Source organism: Cervus elaphus, chromosome X, assembly GCF_910594005.1.
Source record: "Cervus elaphus chromosome X, mCerEla1.1, whole genome shotgun sequence".
Classification (NCBI taxonomy): domain Eukaryota; kingdom Metazoa; phylum Chordata; class Mammalia; order Artiodactyla; family Cervidae; genus Cervus; species Cervus elaphus.
The window spans coordinates 62,018,850-62,046,354 of NC_057848.1; the positions used below are offsets into that span (position 1 = coordinate 62,018,850).

The 27,505-nt window shown below is 42.9% G+C and overlaps 1 protein-coding gene across 1 annotated transcript in view; it reads right to left on the minus strand.

The window, feature by feature from the left end:
* The window catches only part of FGF13 (fibroblast growth factor 13), a 534,447-nt gene extending 529,099 nt beyond the window's left edge, over window positions 1-5,348 (minus strand). The window contains exon 1 of the mRNA XM_043897275.1: window positions 5,035-5,348. The gene's annotated coding sequence lies outside the window, so the exon portion shown is untranslated. The remainder of the gene's footprint in view (window positions 1-5,034) is intronic.
* Between the last annotated feature and the right edge of the window lie 22,157 nt (window positions 5,349-27,505).

Sequence of the window (27,505 nt, forward strand, 5' to 3'; positions counted from 1 at the left end):
AATATTTTAACCAGATATCAGATATACCCTAATGTCACCATAATGAAGTCAAAACTTCATGTGGCATGGGAATAATAGGCAATTAGAACAGAGGAATCAAGTAGAGAATAAAGAATTAAGTCCCATACATAGGCATTTAATACATGGCAAAAGTATTATTTCATTTTAGTGGAAAAAAAGATGGATTGTTAACAATAGAGATGGAACTAGCTATTAATTTGGAAGAATAAATCATTAGATTTTGGGACTTCCCTGGTGGTCCAGTGGCTATGACTCCACGCTCCCAATGCAGGGGACCTGGGTTCAATCCCTGGTTGGGGAACTAGAACCCACATGCCACAACTAAAAAAAAAAAAAAAAAAAGGTCCCACATGCTGCAACTAAGACCTGGCACAGCCAAATCAATAAAACTAAATATTTGAAAATAAAAATTGGACTTCTATTTTATACCAAAAATCAATAGTTTCCAGGTAAGGACATATTTAAATATAAAAACAGTAAAAGTCTTGCAGGAAAATCTAGGAAAATATATGTGCAACCTAGGAGAAGGAAAACTCTCTTAACCAATCCTTAAAACTCAGAAGTTATAAAAGAAATTTAACTATATATATATTTTCAAAATTTTGGCACAAGGTCCAATAAGTAAAATCAATAAAACAAGAAACTGGACACAAAGCTGCACACAGGTAATAGATGAGGGGCTTATAGCAATAACATAGGAGGAGCTTTTAGAAGCTGACAAGGAGAAACAACCCATTCAAAAAACAAGCAAAAGATATGAAGAGCCACTAAGAAGCAAATCCAAATGGCCAACAATTTTTTCAAAAGATACTCAGACTCATGAGTAGCCATAGAAACTCAAGTTAAAATAACAATGAGATGATCTTTTTCACACAACTGTTAAAACTTAAAAACTGCAGAAAGATCAACCATTGATGGGATTGCCCGAAATGGTGTATACCCATACCTTACTGATGGAATTGTGTACTTGTTACATGCTTTTTAGAAAGCAACATGGTGACCTTTAATGAAATTTAAAACAGTATATATGCACTTTTTAACCTAGCTATACCATTCCTGGGAATCTGTCTCAGAGTAAGAAAAACAAAAGTGCAGGTTAAGGGTCTGGTTTGAGATCAAATCAGTCCATCCTAAATGAAATCAATGCTGAATGTTCATTGGAAGGACTGATGCTAAAGCTGAAGCTTCCATACTTTGGCCACCTGATGTGAAGAGCCAACTCATTAGAAAAACCCTGATGCTGGGAAAGATTGAAAGCAGGAGGAGAAGGGGACGACAGAGGATGAGATGTTTGGATGGCATCACTGACTCAATGGACATGAGTTTGAGTAAGCTCTGGGAGATGGTGAAGGACAGGGAAACCTGGTGTGCTGCAGTACATGGGGTCGCAAAGAGTCAGACACGACTGAGTGACTGAACAACAAAGCAAAAGGGTATGTATAGGAAGGTTGCAATGTGCTTTCTTGTGACCAAAAAAAAAAAATGGAAGCAAAGTGAATGTCCACCAAAAGTCGAATGAATAGAGAAATTGTTCTCCATCACAAAATTCTGTGCAACCATCAAAAAGAATGAAGTCCAGCAACTGCAGCTGACTTGTAGGTTTTGTTGAATGAGAATAATATTAATAATGCTAATAATAAGCACTCATATATATCTTTTTTAAAGTGCTTTATGTATTTTAACTCCATCAATACTCATAATAACCCTAAGAGGTAAGTACTATTATTATCCTCATTTTCCAGATGAGGAAACTGAAGACCAGAGAACCTAAAGTCACACAGCTAGTAAATGGCAAGAAGAATAAGATGCAGGAATGTTTAAGTAACATGACATAACTTTTGTAAAATAATCTATAAGAAAAATGTGTTTATGTATACATATGCATGTTTTATATAATTATATGAGAATAGAAATATAGAAGGATACTTACAAGGCTAGTAATGTGGGTTATGTATTTTTACATAATTATACACTATTTTTACACAATTACATATTAATATGTGTTTAGGTAAACTCCAAATAATTAAAGAGCCACAGCATTTCAATAATGAATGATTCTAGAGGAACCACAGTTGCTACACCAGGTGAAGGACAGAGGAGAAGTGTACCCCCAGTGAAGTCCCTGCAGATCTCTGTCACCCAGTGTCTCCTGCCCCTCCTCTGCTCGTCCCTCCCTTATGGCAGAACTACTGTATTTAGAAATGCCAGGTGCTTTTCCATGCTACCTAAGCCAAGAGACTTCCTGGAATCCAGTCATCATTGTGCTCTGAGATTTTCCAACCCCAGAAGTCTTCTCAGATCCCCTTCTGGTGCATACATCTCAGATTTTGGGCATAGAGACAGAAAGGATCTGCCTCACACTCACATTTCTGAGGGAAAATAAAGCTTTATCCTTGGGACGATTTCTTGCCTTGCTTCATCTACTGCAGAGTGATTTAAACTTGACAATGTCCACTGACTCTGCACACTCAGACTCAAGGTGTTCACGTGGACAAACAGACACAGATCCTTTCTCCCAAGGAGCCTGGGTTCTCGAGGAAAGATATACCTTTATATTAGGCACTCAGTGAACGTCTGTTGAGTGAGAGAAATGATGATTTACGGGAATGATTCAAATAAAAGGTAAAGAGGGAAGTATTAAATTACAATCTATAAACAAAATGCTTTAGGATTTGGAGTGGAGAAGCATGAAAGCTTTGAGAAACGGTTTTATAAAGAGATGACATTTGAGCTAGAGGTAATGTCTCTGAAAGCGTGCCAGCATCAGACCCTCTGAGGCTCCTGAGCACTCCAGGCCTGCTGAATCAGAATCTCCAGAAGTGAATTTTAGGACTTGGTATTTTAAAGACACCCTCGGAGTCCTTCTTACGCACAGTGAAGCCTAGGCCATGGGCAGATTTGGGTGTGCAGAGATGTAAGGAAGGACACAGCAGTCAAAAGCATTAGTTAAGTGCCCAGGCATGGAAGTAAAATGAAGAGTGGCCAATTCAATTTGACTGGGGGTGGATGTGAAGAGTAAAAACAAGGAATCAGATTGGAAAGGTGGGTTAGGGCTAGAACATGGAGGGCCTGGGGAATGCCAAATGAAGTATGAACTTTTTCCTGAAGGCAACAGAAAATCATTAAGAGATGTGGGACAAAGAAACAAAAGCAGGGCAACCTTGACTTTCATAGAGCCTCCAAAATCTGGCCATGCATCAGAACGATCAGGATGGCTTGTTAAAAAGTCCAGGTTCTGGGACTCTACTCCCAGACCTTTTGAATCTGAATTTCCAGGGATGCAGCCCAGAAACTATATTTTTAAACAATCTTTCCAGGTGATTCCTAAGCAGCCAACCTGGCATTGGTTCATGAAATAGAGTATGAGAAGCGTTGCTTTACTGACAAATGCATTCCTGAAAAGTTGTTCACGGTGATTTTCTTAGCGGAGTCATTTGTTCAAAGTACTAGAGAAGTGTGCTATTTAGAGGCAAGATCCAGCAAATCGCCTTCTCTATAGAGTGTTTCAATAAAACGAATACCCAGTTTGAATGCAAAACCCCTGATGACTTTCGATGAAATGTGACAACACATTTGGGTGGTAAGACCAGCATCTGGCATTAATGATGCCATAAGGTTACACAAATTCAACATGGGGAAAATACTTCAAAACATTCTAGTTTTATCTGGCTTTGAAGCAACATGAATAAACCTTAAAGTATTATTGGAAAGGAGAAAGTACTAGTAAGATGTCATGTCAATAGAACCGTGGCTTCAAAATGGAAATATCCACCATGGATTCATGTTGAGGTCACAGGAAAAGCTGAGGCAACAATCTAGGTACAGACTAGGTGGTCACTCAACCTAATTCATGCCCCTCTAAGGATCAGATGAGATGACTTCCAAGATGTTTCCTCTAGGTTTAAGGGGGTTTTTTGACCGTGCCATGTGACTTGTGGAATCCTAGTTCCCTGACCAAGGATTGAACCTGGGCCCTTGGCAGTAAGAGCACAGAGTCCTAACCTCTGGACAGCCAGGGAATTCCCTAGGTTTAAGATTTCAAATTTATGATATTTAGACACTCATCTACCCCAAAGATGGGTAAAAGGAAAAAAAAGTAGGGATATAATGTTCAAGTGTCCGTCCATAATCCACTCTTCTACAAAATGTACACAGATGATGATTCTGAGTCAAAAGATTTGTCTCCGCCAGCCATGTAATATTTTAAGACTGTAGTTTTCATTTAAAGTAAGCATATCTGTTACTAAAATGTCTCTTCGTTTTCATGAAAACACCTTGGTTTTGCAAGCTGGAATGTTGGCATAGTACTTTGCATAGCAAATGCTCAAAAGTTAACCTTAAGCAAAAAACTGTTAGTGCTTAACCTTTGAACCGCCAAGGCAACTTCTTTTTCTCTCAGAGGTCTCCTAACCTCACCCTCAGAATTTTTCAGCTCCCCTCAATTCCAACTCCTTCCCCAAGGCCTGTAGCTATAAACAAGCTGGAAATCAGAGATGTGTCCTGACTGGGGTTTTGCAGGGAGGAAAGGGAATCCAAGCAAGTCTTTTGTGCACCTGGGGTGGATTCCCTCTGTCACAGGGCCTGCCTGAGCCACAGGAATCCCTGCTCTAGGCAGCTCTGCGTCACTATCTGTCACTGTACCAGCAGAAAAGACAAACACACATAACCAGTGCCCTGGGCCAAGTTCAAATTCTCAGCATTAGTAACAGGACAGAAAGCCCAAGGCAACTTTAGAAAAAAGGCAACTCTAAGTTGAGAAGTCAAGAAAGGGTTAAATCTAACATTTGAGCTGCTTTCCTGCCAGCTAATATTTTTGGGCAAGAGGGGACAAAGAAAGGAAAGAATTGCCAAACATTACCATGGTTGGGAGCATGGACTCAGACTTTTATTCCTAAGGTACGTCCTGCCCTGACATTTGCCTCCCTGGCCCAGGCGGAGGAAAACTGGGCTGAGGTTACCCAAGAGGATCACAATTCCAGTAGCATTTCCCCCAAAGACTTTGATTTCACCTACCTTATAAGTGGAGATGTGATGGGTTCAGTGGTGAGGAAGAAGCTGGATCCCACCATGGACCAAACTCTTAAAGGGACCTGTTGTTATGAGTGCCAACGGTCACGCGCTCCCACGGGGGAGGAAGCTTCTTGATCATATCATCACCATGCAGGTCTGAGATTTCCAAGAGTCTGCATCTGAACCAAAGCACCCCCAGCTCCCTAAGCCCCTCGTGGGTTCAAGGGCTCCGGGCAGAACAGGCAAATCATCCAAAGTGATGGCAGGGGTCAGAGGACCCCATGTGGTGCATAGCAGACTGTTGTGAGGAGTGGTAAGTCACAGGGTCTATACTGCAGCTATTTTTAGTGAAACCAAATTCCTTCCCCAAGTTCTCTTGCTTCCAACTTGTTCTAAGTGTAGGAGACCAGCTGTGGTCAGATCATCTTACTGGACCAAGGCTCTGTCAAGGCGAAGGAAACAAACCTGGGAGGTGGAGCCAAGAGCTGGCGACTGTGGGAGCTCTGGCTCCTTCTTGCCGTCTCAGGCATCTCCGGAGGGAGTGGGCATTCCCCTTCAACCTGGCAGAAACCTGAGAGGTAGATGACATCAGAGGGAAAAATTGAGAAGTTGGCAGCCCTTCCTCTCTCCCCCGATTCCTACAAACACTCTCTCTCACATACGCACACATATAAACATGCACATACACACATACTCGCATTCTCAAATGCATGGCAGGTCTTGCAGGCCAAACCCGAATCTTGGTCTGGACTTGTTAGAAGGGTCTAGAAAAGAATGCCATCATCCAGGAGCCAGGCCAGGGGTGAAAGTATGAGGGCTGGTGTCTAGTCACTTTGCAGCTGTCATTCATTGTTCTCAGAGGGAGTTCTAACGGGGAAGATTTATTTTGGATCCAAACCTTAGCCGAGGTGTTAATTCAGAAGAAGACAGATCCTGAGTGTGCTAACTGCATTTCCCAGATCCATCTAGGTGAGCGTTTTACGAACTGTGGGCCATGGCCCATTATACAGTAGTAAAAGCTATTTACCAGGTTGTGATAAGTATTTAAGAATGAAAAGAAATAAAATAAACAGAGTAGAATAGGAATTTAGACTAGAATATCACAGAACACATTCCACATAGTAAAGGGGAATATTGTTCTGTGAAACTTGCTTCTTCTATGGATATGTGTACTCAGTCACTCCATAAAATGTATTTCTTACTGCTGGTCATCATAAAATTTGTTTGAAGAACAGTGAGCTACATGATTTGGTAGAAAAGAGCATCAAGAAAAGCCCTTGGGCAACCCCCAATTTCATAAATATTACTATTAATACTACTATAACCACTATTTTGTTGGGGAGTCATTATGTGTCAGGCACCATTCCACTTTATGTTCATCATCTTATCTACCCTACCACAACCTTCTGAGGTAAATTTATCTGATTCTCCAGAAACAGCAGCAAAGCTCAGTATCAAGCTCAAACAGCAAGTTAATGGAAGAGTCAGGGTATAAACCTTGGTCTACCTATCTCCGAAATTTGTGTTTTTAACCACTTTAGACCACTCCCTTCACTTGGTCAATACATGGTTAAATTCACTGTGTGTGTGCTAATTCGCTTCAGTTGTGTCCGACTCTTTGCGACCCTATGGACTGTAGCCCTCCAGGGTCTTCTCTCCATGGGATTCTCCAGGCAAGAATACTGGAGTGGGTTGCCATTCCCTTCTTCAGGGGATCATCCCTACCCAGGGATCAAACCCGGGTCTCATGTCTCCTGCATTGGCAAGCAGGTTCTTTACCACTAGCACCACCATATGTGTTTAACACATATGAAAAGCTTAGATGTGCTGGTGGCTTAAATAAAATAAGATGAAAATATTTAGAAAAATAATTTCACATTCCCAAAAGCTTCTGGTAAACTCTTATTAGAAAAGAGGGCTTCATTTTGAATTATAATTCATTGCCTATTAGACTCAGAACCCCTCACCTCACACCCAGCTTCCAGACATCTGAAAAATCAGCTGGAACAATATGACTTCCAGGCACTAGATTTTCACAGTCTTACCCCTCTAGTTGCTTCCACTCTATTCCAAACAGAAATCTTGTAGCAGGCCGCATTTGGTGTTCATCTTTTTATAGTTTGAGCTAAATCAGTTCAACCACTTCTGAGTTGATGAGGAAAAAAAAAAAACAAAACATACTTCTTCCACTTCCAAAATAAGCTCCTCTTTTGGGCACACAGAAAGCTCAGAAAAGGCTGAAACTTAAAACTTCCCACTTCACATATGGGTACTTTTAGGCCCTCATTACTTTTAAATTTACTTTTAAACTTCCTAGTGATTTGCTCATTTTGCAGGCTCCGATGTTCTGTTGTCATTTTTGTAATTCCCACAGCCCACACCCTTCGCACAGATTCCTTGTGTTATAGACCAGAGGTATTGGCCTCCACAAGTGCCAGTAAAAGGGGTGGGGCTGAATAGGGGCGGAAGTACCAAATATAGCCTAGGGCAGGTTAAGTGAAAAATGCCCCAAAGGGCAAGCCTTCCTTTTGTTTCCTGGCTATTTGCAGGGGCCCAAACAATACCACCTGGCTGCTGGCTTCAGAAGGGAATTCTCTCCCAAGCAGGGGAGCCTGAAATTGACCTCACTGGCTAGTCACTTCTCTGTAGTAGTTTTTGGCCACTCATCAGAGCTTCCTCTGATCTTTTTGTTTGAAATGAAAACTAATTGACTAATAAACACGTGTACAATTTCCAGGCAAGAAGCTCTCCATTGTCACCAGTGACCTGATCAGACCCTGGGGCCACAGGCACTGGCAGGCGTCCAGCCCAAACCTCAGCTTGGCACTGTGGGGGCCTGGCCCCTTCCTGGCGGGACTTCACTCTCAGGGGCCGACATGTGCCCCCACCTGTAGCGACATCCTTCCGACACTCTTCAAAACAGGAACAGTTGTCTCAGTGCTGTCATTCTCCTGGCTATTCTATTTTTGCCGGTATGGAATAGGATATTGCAGGCCTGCCCCAGCCAGAGCAGGGCTGTCTTGTCGTAAGGAAGCCCTGGGGCTCCCCACCCCAGGACGTGCCCCAGCCCTGCCTTCTCTAGTGGCCACACTCACCGAAGCAGGGCAGGAAGGACAAAGTCAAGGGGTTCCACTTCTCAACCTTACCTCTCTGCCTGGAGCTTCTATGAACAAAGGACATTTAATAATAGAATTCCTCGTCTGGTATTTATAGCGCCAATTGCTCAAAGCTGTTTTAGGCTTTATTTTTAAAATCCCAGCCTTTGTCACAACCTCCCCAGGAAATGGAGCAGAAGGCAGGTATTAGCAGCTCCACTTCACAGACCAGGAGACTGAGGGATTGATCAAGAGGGTACTATTCCAAGGATGGACAATTAGCAAAGGCAGACAAGAAGTGGAAGCCCACCCAAGCCAGGTACCAGGCTGAGGAATTCGGTCCTTCACTCCTTCATCCATTCATTCTCCCGACATCGATTAAGTTTTGATACTTTTCTAGCTACTACACTAGACATCAGGGAAACAGAGAGGAGCAAGTTTCTGGTCTCTTGTTTCTTCAACAAATAAATTTCCAGGAAACAAGGAAGGAAGGGGGAACTTGTGATGAAAAGAGATTCGCGAGGCACATAAACCAAATCCTTGTTTGGATCCCGAATCAAACATACCAACCAGAGGGACACATTTATGAAATGCCAGGGGGTCTTTTGATATGGACTCAATGTTTGATAGTTCAGTTCAGTTCAGTCGCTCAGTCGTGTCTGACTCTTTGCGACCCCATGAATCGCAGCACACCAGGTCTCCCTGTCCATCACCAACTCCTGGAGTTTACTCAAACTCATGTCCATCGAGTTGGTGATGCCATCCGGCCATCTTATCCTCTGTTGTCCCCTCCTCCTCCTGCCCCCAACCCTCCTAGCATCAGGGTCTTTTCCAAGGAGTTAACTCTTCGCATGAGGTGGCCAAAGTATTGGAGTTTCAGCTTCAGCATCAGTCCTTCCAAGGAACACCCAGGACTGATCTCCTTTAGGATGGACTGGTTGGATCTCCTTGCAGTCCAAGGGACTCTCAAGAGTCTTCTCCAACACCACAGTTCAAAAGCATCAATTCTTCAGTGCTCAGTTTGATAGTTAAGAAATTGTTAATATTTTTAATGAGATAGAATTACTTTAATAAAATTACCTTACCATTTAAAGACACACTTTGAAGCATTTACAAGTGGAATGATATAATATCTGAGATTGGCTTCAAATGATACGTGGTTGATAGAAAGTGAGCAAGGATACAGGTGAAACAAGAATGCCCTTAAGTTGATGATTGCTGGAGCTGGGTAGTGAGTACGAGGTAGTTCACTGGAATTTTCAGTTTTGTGTATGCTTGAAAATTTCTGTAACAGAGTCAGAATCACCTGGAAACCACAACTTATAGCCATTTATGATATGCCCAACTCAGAGTTAAAGCATCTGCCTGCAATGCAGGAGACCCGGGTTTGATCCCTGGGTTGGGAAGATCCCCTGGAGAAGGAAATGGCAACCCACTCCAGTATTCTTGCCTGTAGAATCCCACGGAGAGAGGAGCCTGGTAGGCTACAGTCCACGGGGTCACAAAGAGTTGGACATGACCTAGCGACTTCACTTTCACTTTCAACCTCTTCTGAGCTACATCAGCTGCTATCAAGAAACACGAGATCAACCCGAGATGAAATAAGAGAGGAGGAGGGGAAGCAGATTTAGACACAAGGCTTCATGGGCCATGGTAAGGAGTGGGGACTTTTCCCTGAAAGCAGTGGGAAGCCAGTAAAGTGCTCCAAACAAGCAGCTGATATACTTTTTTTTTTTTTTTTTTTTTAGCTGATATACTTTTATTTGCATTTTTAAAATATCCTCCTGGCAACATGGTGGGAAATGTAATGGTGGAGATAGGAGTAGAAGCAGTGGGCCCACTGGCCAACTATTAGAGAGGACCATGAGAGACAATGGTGGCCTCTTCTGGAATAGGGTTAGGATGGGAGAGAAGTGAACAGATTTTATAAGAATTTAGGAAAAAGGATTTCCTTGGTGGTCCAGTGAGTGATTAAGAATCCGCCTGCCAATGCAAGAGACACAAGTTCAATCCCTGATCTGGGAAGATACCACATGCCATGAAGCAACTAAACCCATGGACCACAACTACTAAGCCTGTGCTCTAAAACCTGGGAGCTGCAACTACTGAAGCCCGTGCATCCAAAAGCCCATGCTCTGCAACAAGAGAAGCCACCACAATGAGAAGCCCGCACACTACAACTCAAGAATAGCCCCTTCTCACCACAATTAGAGAAAAGCCTGCTCAGCAACGAAGATCCAGAGCAGCCTAAAATAAATAAATTTTAAAAAAGAATTTAGGAAACATGATCAACAGAGTGAGGTGCTGATGTGGAAGTGGGGGTGAAGAAGTAGGAGGAGTCAGGGATGACTCCTAAGTTTTTGTCCTGAGCAGCTAGATGCTAGGAGCGGGGATGAGGGCAGGGTGAGCATCCTTAGGAGAAAAGGAAGATCAAGAGATTAGTTTTGGATCTGGTGTCCAATGCTTTCTTGGCAGTTCAACGAGAGTGGAGTGGCTTCACTAGGCAGAGGGCTGAGTTGTGCTAACATCCTCAGTCCACGAGCTAATTGAGCTACCTGGGGTGTCCTGGTGTCCCACTCATTACTGCTCCTGGGACCTTTTCCAAGATGACCATGCTGGGTCTGTGTTCTCTGTGATCTCTGCTTTCTAGGAGCTTCTTTCCAGGTACCTTGCAGGGATGGGTCCAGTGGCTTGGTAGGATGGACCAGGCAGAGTAAAAGACAAGGATATTCCAGATCAGCCTGGAAATGCTAAGACAGACCACAGGACCACTGCCACCCCCACCTCCCATGTGGACAGACTCCTGAAGTGCCTGCCCCGCCATAAGCCCATCTGTTCTTCACAACAACACTGTGACAAAAGCAGGAAATGAAATCTTTGACAGATGTGGACAATGTGTGTGCTCTGATGACGGGGACCGTGATGTCTTTGTCCACCTCTCCCTCTTTCCCACCCTCAGTACCCCAGCACTGAGCACATAGCTTGGCAAAGAGAAGGGACACAGTAAGCATGTGGTGAAAGATACAAAATGCTATCATTCATTTTAATTAAACACAGGAAACAGCAGCACCTTCCCTGAGCTGTCCAGATACTAACTAAAGTTCCTATCTAAGCCTGTCTGGACGTTCTATCCAGAAACACACAACTTACCCTACAAAACAGGTAACTGTGTGTGTGGGGGGGACTGGTTTTATTTATTGTCATTTGTTTTATACATGTGTGTGTGTGTGTGTGCGTGCACGCGCATGTGTGTGCTTAGTTGCTCAGTCGTGTCTGACTCTGAGACCCCAGGCTCCTCAGTCCATGGAATTCTCCAGACAAGAATACTGGATTGGTTAGCCATTTCCATCTCCAGGAGATCTTCCTGACCCAGGGATTGAACCCATGTCTCCTGCATCGTCTGCATTGCAGGTGGATTCTTTACCCACTGAGCCGTTGGGGAAGCCTATATATATATATATATGAAATTTCAAAAAGCCAAATGTAGTAAACGCTTGGGCCTAGCCTTCCAGAAGCCATATGATCCACAGTTAAAAAGAATTTAATCAAGGAAATTGCTTCAGTAGGCACAAAGATTGTCATCTGGGAAAAATGAGATTTGCAAGGAAAGCAGCAAGCCTTCATCCCAGGAGCCTGGAGTCATAAACATCTTATAGAGGATCGCAATAGAACAGGCAGGGCTGGAGACGGGGAGGCCAGGTTAGAAAGATATGGTAAAGGAGGAAAACAGGTCCCTGTGAGGGGGTCCAGAGAAGCAGAGACCCAGATCCAAGGAGCAGGCCCACTCTGGAGCTGTTCAGGTCCCTCAGGCTGGGGTCTGCATGAAGACAGGGCAACCTTACCAAGGAGCCAACGAATTTCTGGTTTGAAAGGTAAGGGGGAAAGACAGAGGGGGCTTCCCTGAATGTATTAGAAAGGACTTTGAAAAGTGAAAGTGAAGTAGCTCAGTCGTGTCTGATTCTTTGTGACCCCATGGACTGTAGCCTACCAGGCTCCTCGAAAGTAATAGAAACCCAACTTAAACAGGCTTCTCCCATCAGGTGGGTCCCTCTCTGATAACCTTAGAGACACACAAGTCTAATAGAAACAGACCTAACCTCTTTTCCAATAATACCAACCAAATTCCAGATTGAGTCTCATTGAACTGGATTAGCATTGTACCCAAGAGCTTGGAATTCAACAGTAGGCCAGGCCCAGGTCACATGAGTAGGCATGTGAAGTATAGATAGGGGTCAATCCCACCCAAACCAATTGGACTGAGAATAGAGGCCTAATGTTTCTCAATGAAAAATTAGTGTCATCAGAAGATGGAGAGGGACTTCCCTGGTGGTCCAGTGGTTAAGACTCCACACTTCCACTGCAGGGGACCTGGGTTCAATCCCTGGTTGGGGAACTAAGACCCCACATGCCACGGGGCTTGGCCAAAAGATAAAAAAAAAAGAGTAACCGCTCTTTGCTCAGTGCTCTGTGGTGACCTAAATGGGAAGTAAATTAAAAAAAAAAAAAGAGGGCATATATGTATACATATAGCTGATTCACTTTGCTGTATGGTAGAAACTAGCACAACATTATAAAGCAACTATGCTCCAATAACAATATATATATTTTTTAAAAAGATGGGGAAATGAAAGCTGAGGAGGCAGAAACAGCAGAAATTCAGTGCATGGAGGACAAGACTGTGGAAAAATAATCCATACAAAACCGTTGAGGGGAGAGGGAGGGGACATATGTATACCTATGGCTAATTCATGTTGATATTTGGCAGAAAACAACAAAATTTGGTAAAGCAATTACCCTTCAATTAAAATTTTAAAAATTAAGTGACATAGAGGATTAAAAAAAAACCCTTAAGGGGAATGAGCCCAGGCAGGAGATGTTTCCAGGAGGTGAGGAAACATCATTGGATGGGGAGAATGAAGGAGACATGTCAGTGGAGAGACAGAAGTGTGATGGTCTTCAGAGATTTTTGCCCTGTGCTTGAGGCAGCAGCAGAATTCTTCATAGGATTGAAGAAAAATGTTCTGCTGGGCTAGTCCTAAAAGGAGGGCCTCAGCCTGGTGACGTGTTAGGGAACAGCAAAACACCTCTGCTTTGGGCCAAGCAGGTGTTGGTTGCTGTTTGTATCCTTAGTTCTCATGTCAAATCACTCTACTCCAGCCTCTTTCATGAACCTCAGCTATTGTAAAGGCTAAGATGATTAGTGCTGTACAACAGAGATCCTGGAGTTGTCTTACCAGGAAAGGGCTTCTGCACCACCAGCCAGAATCTGACTTCTCTGATTCCAAGGGGAGTAAGAGAGTAGGAATGAGAAACTGAAAAGCTATCTATCAGCCTGTTGGAGTCACTCCATCTCTTTGAGCTTTAGTTTTATGACCTGTAAAGTAGAGATAATAATAGTGTATTTGGAAATGCCTAGCATCCTATCTGACTCACAGTAGAGTCTCAAAAATGACCATTTCTTCTCCTGTTCTACCCCAAATCCTCCAAGGTGACATGGAAGCACTTCCTGAAAAGTACTTTCAAAGTACTTCCTGAAAGCAGCTGTTAACTCATCAGCTGAACCACAGCCTGAAATCCTGAAACCAGAGCTAAGCCACCTTATCCCTCTGGCTCTCCTGACCTCTTGGTGTCACTGGAAATTGCCTAATGGCCTGTTCCCTCTTATTTTGTAGAACAGTGGGAAGAGTCATACCCTATCCTAGCCAGGAACCTGGGGATGTTACTTGTCTACTCACTCTGATCATCCTACTCTACCAGGACTGACAGATTCACAGTTGTAGAGAAGTGCCAATTAGCCAAGATGGCGATGGTCAGGCTCTCTTGCCCCACGTCCTCCCGCTCTCACCCCACATTCTGTAAACAATAACTTTGCATGGTTACATAACAGTGGAGATCATTTATAGCAACGCACATGTATATTATGATATACTCACTTGGCCACGTGCCACCTTTGTTCTGAATACCTATATAGGCACCACCTGAATAGCCCTTGCGTCTGTGTCAGTCACAAAAGAATAAAGCATGGCTGCCTCAGTGCTGTATCAGCCATTAGCAAATAAAGCATGTCTGTAGTTCCTATGGCTCCTTGCATTTTCTTCCAGCTTTCCTGCTTGTGCCTTGTCTATCCTGGATTCAGCGATCAGCAAGACAACAGTATTCCCCAAACTCAAGTGAGCCTGAGAGGTCACCTGACCTAATTCTCTCTCCCATATTACTAAATAGGAGACAGAGGCCCAGAGAGGGAAATTGGTTGAGTTGAGGTCACACAGCATCTTAGGGACAGAGTCAGGAGTAGACATTAGGGCTGAAAGACCAGTGCTTTTTCTGTTGCTACACAGCTGTTTATAAACTGCTTTTATTTTCACAAAATGTGGTATACTTTACTAGCTAAATTAACTTATTTTCAACATACATCTACAATAAATGTTTTCAGAGATAAGGCAAAAAGATGAAATGATAACTGTTCCTCAAAGAAAAAAAATCATCCTACTAGTATTTATCCAACCAGGGTTGATTATGTGGAGTAGGGAGCTGTGAGGGAAGGAAGCCTAGGCCTAAGCCACATATTCACAGAGAGTCTCAAAGTTCAACTTTTTATATCATCTAACAACAACAACAGCAAATGTATTGTATTTGGTATATATCAGACTCTACTCCAAGATCTTTATTGACAAAAACTCATATAATCCAAAGTTATACTACAATGATGTTCTAAGTGCATGCTAAAATATTAATATATGAATGATATTTTAAAAATAACACAAGTGTTGCTACCCTATTTTGGCATTTCTTCTTTTCTTAATATATCAGAAGCTTCAAACAATGAAAGAGGCCTGGGTGTTGACCTTGGAGAGGTCCTACTACCATCCACTCATCTATCCATTCATCCATCCGTCCATCCATCCACCCTTGTACTCATCCAGCCAGCCACCCATCCACTCATCTACTCATCCTTCCACCGATCCACCCACACACCCACCCATCCACTTATCAATTCAACCATCCATCTGTCCATTCAGCCAGCCAGCCACCCACCCACATATCTATTCATCTGACATTTGCCACATTCCTCCCTTATACCAAGCCTTGTTTTTGGTGTTAGTGATGCAGAGATGAAAAGAATACACTACCGCACTTCAGTTGCTCACAAAGTGGGGCGAGGAGGGATAACTAGGAACTTAAATGGAAACCACTGTGGAATAGTTGCATAAAAGCATGGAAGAGGGGCACCTTGCCAAGTCTGTTGGCTTAATTATTTTCAGTGGGGAGTATTAAGGAAGACTTGCTTAAGGAGGTGACACCTCAGAAGAGAAGGAAAATAACAGTAGGAGACCTCAGCAAGAGTTCTTCTGGGGTAATAATACCCTTGGAAAATCTGATGAAAAGTATATCTCTCTAGATAAGGGCATGTGTCTACTTATATGCACATTTTACCCTTTCACAGGTGAGTTTAAAATCCAACTGCATCACTCACCAGCTGTGAGACTTAGAACCTCTCCTCTCTAATTGGTAAAATGAGAATAACAATGGTATTAGTCTTCCTCTCAGGGTAGTTGTGATGATCAAACGCAAAACTGTCTGTGAAGCACCTACAGGGACTTGGCAATCAATAAGTGGTCGTTCTCCTTCCTTCTCCTAAGTGGAATTTAATTTTCAAAAGCAATGAGATGACAGTGTAGCCAAGAGGTAAATTGATCTTTTTTTTGTTTGTTTGTTTCCTACAGAGTCTATTGGGTTGTTTTTTTGTTTTGTTTTTTTTGCCTCTTCCATCACACAGATTAGTCTGTCTGGTTTCATTTTCCCAAGTGGCTTCTTATGGCCAGCCTCTTAGATTATCTGGAGTCCCTCAGGGGACCCTTAGAGATGTGATCCCTGCTTAGGTCAGGAGGCCATTCTTTCCCTTTGGGAATCCTCTTCTCTATGTGAAAGGACTTTAATGTTTCTTTTAAGGCTTCTAGAAATCTCCAGCTATATATAGAGTAGCAGTTCTAACAGGTACATGGGCTGGAGGTGCTGTTTCAGGCCTACAGGAAAATACACAACCCCAACTAATCTCTTGACTTCTAGAGTCTGTATTTGTTTCCTAGGGCTGCTGTAACAAAGTACCACCAGCTGGGTGGCACTAAACAACAGAAATGTATTCTCTCTTAGTTCTGGAGGCTGGGGGTCTGAAATGAAAGCATGGGCAGGGGTGATTCCTTCTGGAGGTGCTGAGGGAGAATCCATTCACTGCCTCTCTCCTCACTTCTGGGGGTTGCCAGCATTCCTTGGCATTCAGTGGCTCCTGTGGATACCACTCCAATCTCTGCCACCATATTCCCATTCCCTTGTCAAGCTTTTTGTTTGCTTGTTTTTGGTTTTCTGGTCACACCGTGCATCATGTGTGATCTTAGTTCCCCTACCAGGGATTGAACCTGCGCCCCCTGCAGTGAAAGGGCGGAATCTTAACCACTGGACCACCAGGGAAATCCCACATTTCCTTCTCTGTGTCGCTCTGTGTCAAATCTCTCTCTCCTTTCTCTTAGGAGGACACTTGTTGCATTTAGGGACCATCCAGGCAAGCCAGGATGATCTCATCTGGAGATCCTTAACTTCATTACATCTGCAAAGACCGTTTTCCCAAATCAGGTCACATTCCTGGGTTTTAGGAATTAGGACATGGATGTTCTCTTGTGGATCACCATTCAATTCACTATAGGTCTTCATTCCATGACCGAAGTCTACCTTTTTCAAGCCTGGCGATTTCAGTTTTTCATGACGTCACTACCTTTGAGTAAAGGGGAAAAATATATCAGATACTAACTGGTGCCAGACCCAGGGCTGGCGGCTGTATCTGCATTACGTCACTTAATCCTCACAGCGGCAGATGCTCAGGTCAACTTTATTTTGCAGATGAGGCTGAGAGTACTTCAGTCATTAGCCCCAGGTCATACAGTTAGCATATAGTGAAGGTGCATTCCAACTCATCTCTGCCAGATTCTGAAATTTCATTTACTGAGGACTGAGCCTGGGCATGGCATTCTCCTATATGCTTAACAAATCAAAACACATCTAACATCCATAACTGGGACTTCCCTGGTGGTCCAGTGGTTAAGAATCTGCCTTACAATGCCGGGGACACAGGTTCGATTCCTGGTCAGGGAACTAAGATCCCACGTGTTGTAGAGGAACAAAGCCCATGTGCCACAACTAGAGAGTTTGTGCACTACAAGGAAAGATCCAGCTTGGTGCAAATAAGACCCAAAGCAGCCAACTAAATAAATAAATAACATTCATAATGATCATATCAGTTAAATACATTATTAATAGCCCCTTCCTTTCCTAGAGATGAGGAACCTGAGACATGGAGGGATTTAGTAACTTGTCCAAGGGCTTCCCTGGTGGTTCAGTGGCAAAGAATCTGCCTGCCAAGCAGCAGACATGGGATTGATCCCTGGGTTGGGAAGATCCCCTGGAGAAGGAAATGGCAACTCACTCCAGTATTCTTGCTTGGCAAATCCCATGGACAGAGGAGCCTGGTAGGCTACAGTCCATGGGGTGGAAAAAGAGTCTGACATGACTGAGCGACTGAACAACAACAACTCCTTGCCTCCCAGAGTCATGGGGAGGATCTCGGGAGATGACATATGTGACTGGAACTCACTTTGAAAAGAAGACAGGTCCCATGGAAAATAAAGTCATTATCCATATCCTTATAGTCTTCCTCTTCTTTCTTATCATAATAACCAGTGCTGTCAGCACCATCCAAGTACCTCTGCAGTTGCCCAACCTAAGAAGTCCAAGGCCAGGGTCAGCAATGACCAGGGGGTGCCACTAGCTCACACCGCTCTGACCTGATCCTGACACTCTTGAGGAAAATATTATACAACCTGAGGGAAGAAGGATGAGCTGGCATAAGGCACACAGCTCGGTCACATTGTCGTCATGTTTGGAGTGTCTCCTGACAGTGGAGAGGGTCAGGACAGAACTAACACACCCTGACATACACGAGGAACTGAGCAAGTAGACTATGCAGGCTCCACAGAGTCACGTGTCATCAAGGGCTTCTCAAGTCAGGCCCAGCTATTAACAACACTGGGGTAGGGCCAGGGATGGAGGGGAAGCTGGAGTTGATGTCACCAGAAATCCTGGAGGTCAAGGGCGGCAGGGAACCCCTGCCTGGGGCACATGCCCCAACACCCCAGCTCCAGCTCTTGCCTTTCCAGTGCTTCATTTTGAAGGATACTATCAAGCCTGAACCTTTAGCCTGTCTCATTCTTTCCTCACCCTTAACTCCTGTGGAGCCTGCATTGTGGTCATTGCCCAGGTTCTAGAAGTCTCCTCACCGGCTGTGCTTATGGCCCCATCTGTCTTCTGAGAAACAGTTCCTCTTGTGCTGTGACGTGTGATCCAAGAAGCACCCCACCTCCCATCCTATTGTGCCCATGGAGGTCAGTTCAAATAGTGCTCATGTGTGTGCTCAGTCACGTCCAACTCTTTGTGACCCCATGGACTGTAGACTGCCAGCCTCCTCTGTCCACTAGATTCTCCAGGCAAGAATACTAGAGTGGGTTGCCATTTCCTCCTCCAGGGGACCTTCCCAACCCAGGGATCGAGCCCACATTTCCTGTGTCTCCTGCACTGGGAGGCAGACTCTTTACCACTAGAGTCACCTGGGAAGCCCCTAATAGTGCTCATAAGTCGGGCCAGTTGACACCTTCTGCTGGGCTTTTTCAAATTGGAGCTGGAGGGGAGGACCGTCTTTGTTTTCTTGGGTCCGCGCAGTCATCTTTCGCACCTCATGGAGGATGCTGCCTTCAGCAGGAAAGAATGAAGCTGCCCCATGAAGAAAAGAGTGGAAAGGCAGAACCAGCGTGTCCAAGCATTCTTCTTCCTGCTTTCCAGCTGTCCCCAGGGCTAGCTCCATTCTTGTCCTTCCCCAGCTTAATCGCAAGAACCAACATATTCCTCCCTTTTTTGTTTTAAGCTGAACTGAATGGTGTTTCTGTCACTTTCAATTCAACAGTCCTTATCCCTCCATATGCCAAGAAGAGTCATAACTATCCTATCTAATCCATAGCACTAGGGGCCTCATAACATTTCTCTGAGGTAGCTAGCCCCATTTTACAGATGAGGAAGCTGAGTCATGGAGAATTGAAGTAATTGTCTGAAGGCCCCCAGTGAGTGAGTGGCAAAGCCTAGAATCTATGTTCTTTCCTGACCCTTGCTCCTCAGAGTGGGCATGACAACCCACTCCAGTATTCTTGCCTGGAGAATCCCAGAGGAGCCTGGCAGGCTATAGTCCATGGTGTCGCAAAGAGTCAGACACAAGTGAAGCAACTTAACATGCACACGCACTGGATATTATAGCTATCCTGAGATTTTCCTCAAAATATTTACCAAGTCAAGAGTGTCAGGAAGATGAGGTCTGTGCCTTTCTTGAGCATCTTCTGCACAACTGGCCCTCTGTTTTGTGCTAGAGGTAGTAAGTTGTATTAGATAATGTGCTAGGCACTATTCTAAGAATTTCATGCAAGATAGCTCATATCATTCTCACAATAATTCTACAAAGTACGTATTGTCATGCTTATTGTAGAGTTGAAGAAACAGAGGCCCAGAGAAGTTAAGCAACTTGCCTGAGGTCACACAGCTAGTAAATGGCAGAGCTGGGATGCAAACCCAGGCAGTCTAGCCCTGGGCTAGGTGCTTGTAAGCACTCTGCCAGACTGCCTTTAAGTTCTTTTCTTTTTCAGCATTCTCTTCTGAGGTGATCCCACCTGCATCTTCATATCTTTTTTTTTGCATCCACTCATATCACACAGTTTTATTGATGCCTGCTGTAAGCCAGGCACTGATGGTGATTCAGCAGTGCAGTGGGTTGAATGACTGCCCCAAAGATATGTCCAATGAGCATGACAATACCTACTTTGTAGAATTATTGTGAGAATGATATGAGCTGTCTATTATGGTGGCATGGCACACATGAGTGCCAAGAACAATTATGGAATGTCACACATAGTTTAGAACAAACTACTTTCTCCAAAAGTTACTTTGAAACATTCATTGTTTTCTCTATTTAAAATGCCTATCTTTTACTTGCATATTGGTATATTATGAAAGATGTGGTAATTCCTTGGCTGTCCAATGGTTAAGACTCTGCATTCTCAATGCTGAGGGCCCAGGTTCAATCCCTGGTCAGGGAGCTAAAGTCTCACAAACTGGGAAGCTCAGCAAAAAAAAAAAAAAGAAAAAAGCCATGATCCTTGTGGATGAGAATGTTTGGATAAGCCAGGGAAAAGCCTGGGATCACTTACGGGGAGTGCAAAGCCCTCACATCCTCTAAAGATAATTGACAAGCCCTGATCATAGTTGTATGTTTCAGGAATTCCAGGCTTGGGTTTTTTTCCCACAAATTCATCAGCAAAGGGAGATTACAGAATTAGGGTCCTTTGGGGGTGTTAGCTCTTTCTTGGGCTGCAGGGAAGAAAATATAAAACTAAACTCAAACCAAACAGTCATACTTAGAATCCTGATGCTTTAAAAACCTAAGGTAAAAAAAAAAAAAACACACACACACACATAAAAACCCAAGGTAACATCATGGTCTGCAACTTGCTGAGAAACAGTAGAAAAACCTTTGGTCAGCTGTTAGATGGATGGCAGTGTGTGTTGAGAGAAAAGAAAACTCTCAGTTATGTGTTGTAGACATGAATTTCAGAAACAATGACATGTGTATAAATACAAAACTTCATTTTTCTAAAGTTTAACTGACTCCTTAGGCCTCCTATTTATGCTGAAGACAAAAAATTTAACCTTACCAGTTCAAAGTAGACTTGTTATTTCTGGATTTTTGGTCATTCTTTAATGCCTCGTTCAAGTAAATACTTAAACAATCCAGGATACTTTCTCCCCCATTTCTGACCTCCTTCCTCATGTCAGATGGGCAGCGGATGGTTTCATAGGGTCCAGACATCTGTGATCTGCCACTTGTCTCTGATCAGTTTCAGTCCCAAATTGCCATTTACTGGCCATGTAACTCATCCTGTGTGTTCTTTGCAGTCCTTTGGCAAAGGACATCCCACTTCTTCTCCCCAGGCTGAATTACAAGGATAACACAAAGGGTGAGGAAAGAGATAGTCAGCTCCATAAATGGCAGGGCAGGAGGAAACACGGTAGGGTGACATTTGCCCAGATGTGAGTGGATGTTGCTGCCATCCACCACTGAAATGCCCAAGTCCTCCTCTAAATTGCCATGGACCCTGCAGATTGTTCTGTATCATCCATTTTCTGTCAACTGGGCAGCCTCCTCAGGTCTGTTTGCCTACAGTATAGTCCCATCCCAAAGTAACAGGAGCTAGGAGAGTATGTCAGGCAGTGTCTTCCTAATCATTCCATACCACCCTTGGTGTTGGCAAGGTGGGGTGGGGTACAGGTATATTTCTCTACTGGCCCCAGAATATCTCCTGATCAGAGGATGCCTCTGTCCTCAGATAGCAAGGAAAGAAGCAAAGTGGCTCCAAAGGAAAAGAGGAAAAAGAGTAAGTCGTTTACCTGCATCTGGTCTGAGTAAAAAGAGTCTGTGTCATTCAGACCATCTCACCAGGGGAGGACTGATCACATAGGGATCTGGGGTCAGAGGCCCAGCTACTAATGTGTTTTTGAAAATGATTTCAACTTCAAGAACTTATAGCACTAAGAACCTGTTGAAAGTTAGTAGCCTTGGGGTTCTGGTCAAACCCTTTGTTACATCTAGGGACCAACTGAACTTTCTTCTTCACTTGCTATCAATTAGTTATTTCCATTATTTCTCCCTCTTTTTCTGGACTGTTTTTGGCATTAGCTCATCTCAGTTATTTTGGCATTTCAAAGAAGCACTTTTTCCCACAAGCCAGAAGTTGATGTAAGTTGATCTTTATACATTCTGAGGAGACTTGATTATCAAAGACCTCAAAGAATTTCATTATCAAATGTTTTAATGATGCAATCCTAGCATGTGGTCCTTCCCAGAAGTTTAGAACTATAAAATTGGTTTTTTTTAAAGACATCTTTTCTTAGTTCCACAGACGAAACTTTTAAATCAAACATATACACACCTTAGTAAATGGATAGCTTTTTTGTAATATGGGAATTATAATGTGGAACTACTATAGCAACAGCTGAAGGAAGCACATGTTCAAAATTCTCCCAACAGCAATTTAGCCATATGTAGAAAGAAATGTTAAAAATGTGTTTATTCATATCCTTTGTTTCAACTGCACTTCTAGGAATTTATAGTAAGAAATAAAGACGTGTGCATAGAGACTGAACTTCCACTTAGAATGTAGAAAGGCACACGAGAATGTCATTTCCACCCTAACAATGAGAAAGATTGAGTAATTTATAAAAATATAACATTTCTTGATCCCAATAGAACTCTGAAGTCAGAGGGAAAGCAAGGAAAATGAGTTCTTGGATCACCAAACCTTCTGAGAAGAGATGAGACAGCTGATCTATTTCATCTTTGGCAGAGCAGAGGGAAAAAGGAGTTGGCAACACAAGTGGTATCAGCTAACATTTTTTTTTCTTTGCTGTGCAACATGTGAGATCTAGTCCCCTGACGAGCAATCAAACCCACACCCCCTGCATTGGAAGCATGGAGTCTTAACCACTGGACCAGCAGGGAAGTCCTGTCAGCTAACAATTTAATGAATTCTTAAAGGCCAAGTCTGGGTTAGCACATCAGTTTAAAATAGCTAAGGAGCGCAGACATAAACAGATCTCACACTCACTTCCACAAACCTTCACTGGGGGTTCACTTGAAAGACTGAAGGGAAGGCAGGAGACTGGAAAGAACTCCCCTTGGTGAAAGAGGCCTGCAGGAAGTGATGACTGATGCTGGGGGACAAGTACAAAGTCTCATCTATTTCCCTGAACCTTTTTTTTTTTATGAAGCAAAAGCTTTAAGTGACTGGGAGAATGGTGGCATAACTTTTTGCTCCCAGGTTCCAAGTCGAAATCTCTTGCCTCAGGAGGGAGATAGAAGCAAAAACCTCCTGACCTGAAGGAGGGGCACGAATCCATCTCGAGCTCAAGGGCTTTCAAGGGTCCCAAGCAAAGATCCACATCATCTGGGAGAGGGGAAGGGAACTCTTATACCAGATCAACCCTGAAAACAAGGCAGAATCTGGTGCCATAGGGAAGAAGGGCAAGAACACTGAGAAAGCCCTACCCTTGAAGACCAAGTACACAGAGCTTGCCTAAGAAAGGGGCTGGACCAAGACAACAGAAAATGTGTCCACTCCCTACCACAAGCCAACTATCGAGTAACAAGCAATAGCAGTTTAGCAAGAGTGGAGAGACAGTCAACCTCTGTAGGGTAAGTGTATAAAAACTAGTAATTCCCCTATGGGTGGATAATTGAGACACTGAGAAAAACCCGTGAGCATCAAGTTCCATTCTAAGAACAGGTTAACAGCAGCCAAGATCTGTAGAAATTTGAAGCCTGTAGCACACTTAGGTAAAGATAGCAACAACAAAACAACACAAACCCTGCTAAACTCCCAACTAAGCTGACTCAAGTCCCAATGGCCTAGCAGAAGAAAAGGTGTACTAATTGGCAGGCTAATGTTCTTCTAAAGATGATGCCCAGGAATCAATAAAAAATTTTTAAGATACACAAGAAAGCAAGTTAAAAAAGAAACATTGTCAGGCGATTACATAGTTAACAGAACTAGATTCAGAGATAATCCACATGCAGGAATTTTTAAACAGAGACTTTAAAATAAATATTAATAATATGTTTAAAGCAGAGACATTACTTTGCCAACAAAGGTCCGGCTAGTCAAGGCTATGGTTTTTCCAGTAGTCATGTATGGATATGAGAGTTGGACTATAAAGAAAGCTGAGCGCTGAAGAATTGATGCTTTTTGAACTGTGGAGTTGGAGAAGACTTTGTAGAGTCCCTTGGACTGCAAGGCGGTCCAACCAGTCCATCCAAAGGAGATCAGACCTGAGTGTTCATTGGAAGGACTGATGTTGAAGCTGAAACTCCAATACTTTGGCCACCTGATGTGAAGAACTGACTCATTTGAAAAGGCCCTGATGCTGGGAAAGATTGCAGGTGGGAGGAGATGAGGATGACAGAAGATGAGATGATTGAATGGCATCACTGACTCAATGGACATGAGTTTGAGTAAACTCTGGGAGTTGGTGATGGACAGGGAGGCCTGGCATGCTGGGGGTGCGTCCATGGGGTCGCAAAGAGTTGGACACGACTGAGCGACTGAACTGAACTGAAAGGCAGAGAAGAGGGCTTCCCAAATGGTGCTAGTGGTGCCAATGCAAGAGATGTAAGAGAAATGGGTTTGATCCCCGGGTTGGGAAGATCCCCTGGAGGAGGACATGGCAACCCACTCCAGTATTCTTTCCTGGAGAATCTCATGGACAGAGGAGCCTGGCAGGCTATGGTCCATAGGGTCGCAAAGAGTCAGACATGACTGAAGCAACTTAGCACACACTGAGACTCAGAGGAATATGATATTAGATGGAAATCTGGATATATGCAGATAAATTAAGTGGAAAATGGCAAAAATCAAGGTAAACAAAATATATTATTTTCACATTTAATTGCTTTGTAAAATTTTTTATCATAGTTGATTTACAATGGTGTACATGTTTCAGATGTACAGAAAAGTGTCTTTTAAAAAATTTCCTTGAGATGTCCTTTTTGACCTATGGTTTATTTAGAAGTGTGTTGTTCAGCTTTCAAATGTTGGGAGATTTTTCTGTTATCTTTCTATTATCAATTCTAATTTGATTCCATCGTAATAGGAGAACACATTCTGCATTATTTCAGTTCTTTCAAATTTATTGAGGTTCATTTTATGGCCCAAGATATGAACTATCTTGATAAATGTTTTGTGGACCTTTGAAAATAACAGGTATTATTCTGTTTTGAGGGGAAATGTTCTATCAGTCAGTTCAGTTTCTTGGTCGTGTCTGACTCTTTGCGACCCCATGGACTGCAGCACGACAGGCTTCCCTGTCCATCACCAACTCCTGGAGCTTGCTCAAATTCATGTCCATGGAGTCGGTGATACCATCCAACCATCTCATCCTCTGTTGGTTCTATAAATGTCAATTAAATCCTGTTGGTTGACAATATTCTTAATTTTTTCTATACTCTTCCTGATTTTCTGTCTAGTTGTTGAGATAAGGATGTTGAAGTACCAAATATATCTGTGGATTTGGCTATTTCTCCTTTTTTCATCACAAATTTTATAGCTCTGGTTTTTTTCATGCATTTCTCTTTTGGGTTTCTATGTCTTCTCTTTTATTCATTCATTTCCTTTTGACTGTGCTGGGTCTTCGCCACTACACGAGGGCCTTCTCTAGTTGTGGTGAGTGGTGGCTGCTCTTCTTTCACTGAGAGAAACCACTACGGTGGTTTGCTATTTCCTTCTCCAGGGGATCTTCCCGACCTGGGGATCAAACTCAGGTCTCCTGCATTGTAGGCAAACGCTTTATCATCCGAGCCACCAAGGAAGTCTTTACAGTCTACTGGTGACATCATTAAACTAGTTTGAATGAAGTATAGAAACTGTACCTCCACTGACATCCCTTTACTCTCTCCATTTATGATAGTTACCTTAAATTATTCTTCTACATACAGTTAGAAATACAAGAGACAGTGCTTTAATTTTTTCTCCAACTGTCAAATATAATTTGTAGAGCTCAAGAACAGGAAAAAAGTCTATTGTATTTACTTGCATTTTTACTAAGTGTATTCCTTCTTCCTTCCTGATGCTCCAAGATTTATTTATTACTTTATTTTTTTAAAAAAATCATTTCCTTTTAGTTGAAGGAACTTCCTTTAGCCTTTCTTTTAGGGTCTGCTGGTGAAAAATTCTTATGTTCCTTTATCTAAGAATATTTTGATTTCTCTTTTATTTCTGAAGTATATTTTCATTGGGTAGAGGATTCTGAGTTGACAGTTTTATTTCAGCACTTGAGAAACATTGTGCCAGTTCCTTCTAGCTCTATGGATTCTGATGAGAAATCCCTCATTCCAACTGTTTTCTCCCTGCAAAGTGTCATTTTTCTCTTACTGCTTTGAAGATTTCTCATTGTCTTTATTTTGCAGAAGTTTAACTGTAATGTGTCTTGACACAGATTTTCTTTGGGTTTACCCCTTTGTAGTTTGTTTAGCTTCTTGAATCTGTGTGTCTTTGCCAACTCTGACGAATTTTCAGCCATTATTCTTCAAGTATTTTTCAGCTCTTTTATTCCTCTCCTCCAAGACGCTTATTACATTAATGTTAGATATTCTGTTATAGTTTCATGGGGTTCCGAGGCTCTATGCATTTTTGTACTAGATTTGTTGTTGTTGTTGTACAGATTATATGCATGTGTGTTCAGTTGCTTCGGTCGTGTCCAGCTCTTTGCGACCCTATGGACTGTAACCCACCAGGCTCCTCTCTCCATGAGATTCTCCAGGCAAGAATACTGGAGTGGTTAAAATCTGGAGGGACAGGGTGGGGAGGGAGGTGTGAGGGGGTTTCAGGATGGAGTGGACAGATGTATACCTATGGCCAATTCACACTGATGTATGGCAAAAACCATCACAATATTGTAAAGTAATTATCCTCCAATTAAAATAAATAAAGAAAAACACAATACTGGAGTGGGTTGTCATTCCCTCCTCCAGGGAATCTTCCCAACCCAGGGATCAGGCCCACGTCTCTTAAGTCTACTGCATTGACAGGCAGGTTCTTTACTGTTAGCACCACCTGGGAAGCCTGGTACAGATTGAGATAGAATAAATAGTATTCTATCTTCCAGTTCACTGATTCTTTCCTCTATCTCCTCCTTTTCTTATTCAACCCATCCACTAAACTTTCTATTTCAATTATTGTATTTTTCAGTTGTAAAGTTTATGTTTCCTCTTCTGTACATCTTCTATACCTTTGTTGAGACTGTCTGTTTCTTTGCTGAGAGTTTTATCTTTTTTTTATTCTTTTCAAGTGAAATTCTCCTTGAAATATTTTTATTATGGCTGCCTTTAAATTTTCATCAGATACTTCTCACACCTATGTCATTTTGGAATTGGCACCTCTTTTTATTTTTATTTTTTGGCTTTACTTCTCAACATGTGGGATCCTATGACCAGGGGTTGAACACATGCCCCTTCAGTTGTAAGCATGGGGTCTTAACCACTGGACCACCAGGGAAGTCCTGGAATTGACACCTCTTGAATACATTTTTTTATTCAGTTTCAAATCTTCCTTTTGTACACGTAAAATGAAGATTTTACATGTACAAAATAGAAAAATTAGATTTGATAGACAGAGTGCCTGAAGAACTATGGACGGAGGTTCGTGACATTGTACAGGATGCAGTGATCAAGACCATCCCCAAGATAA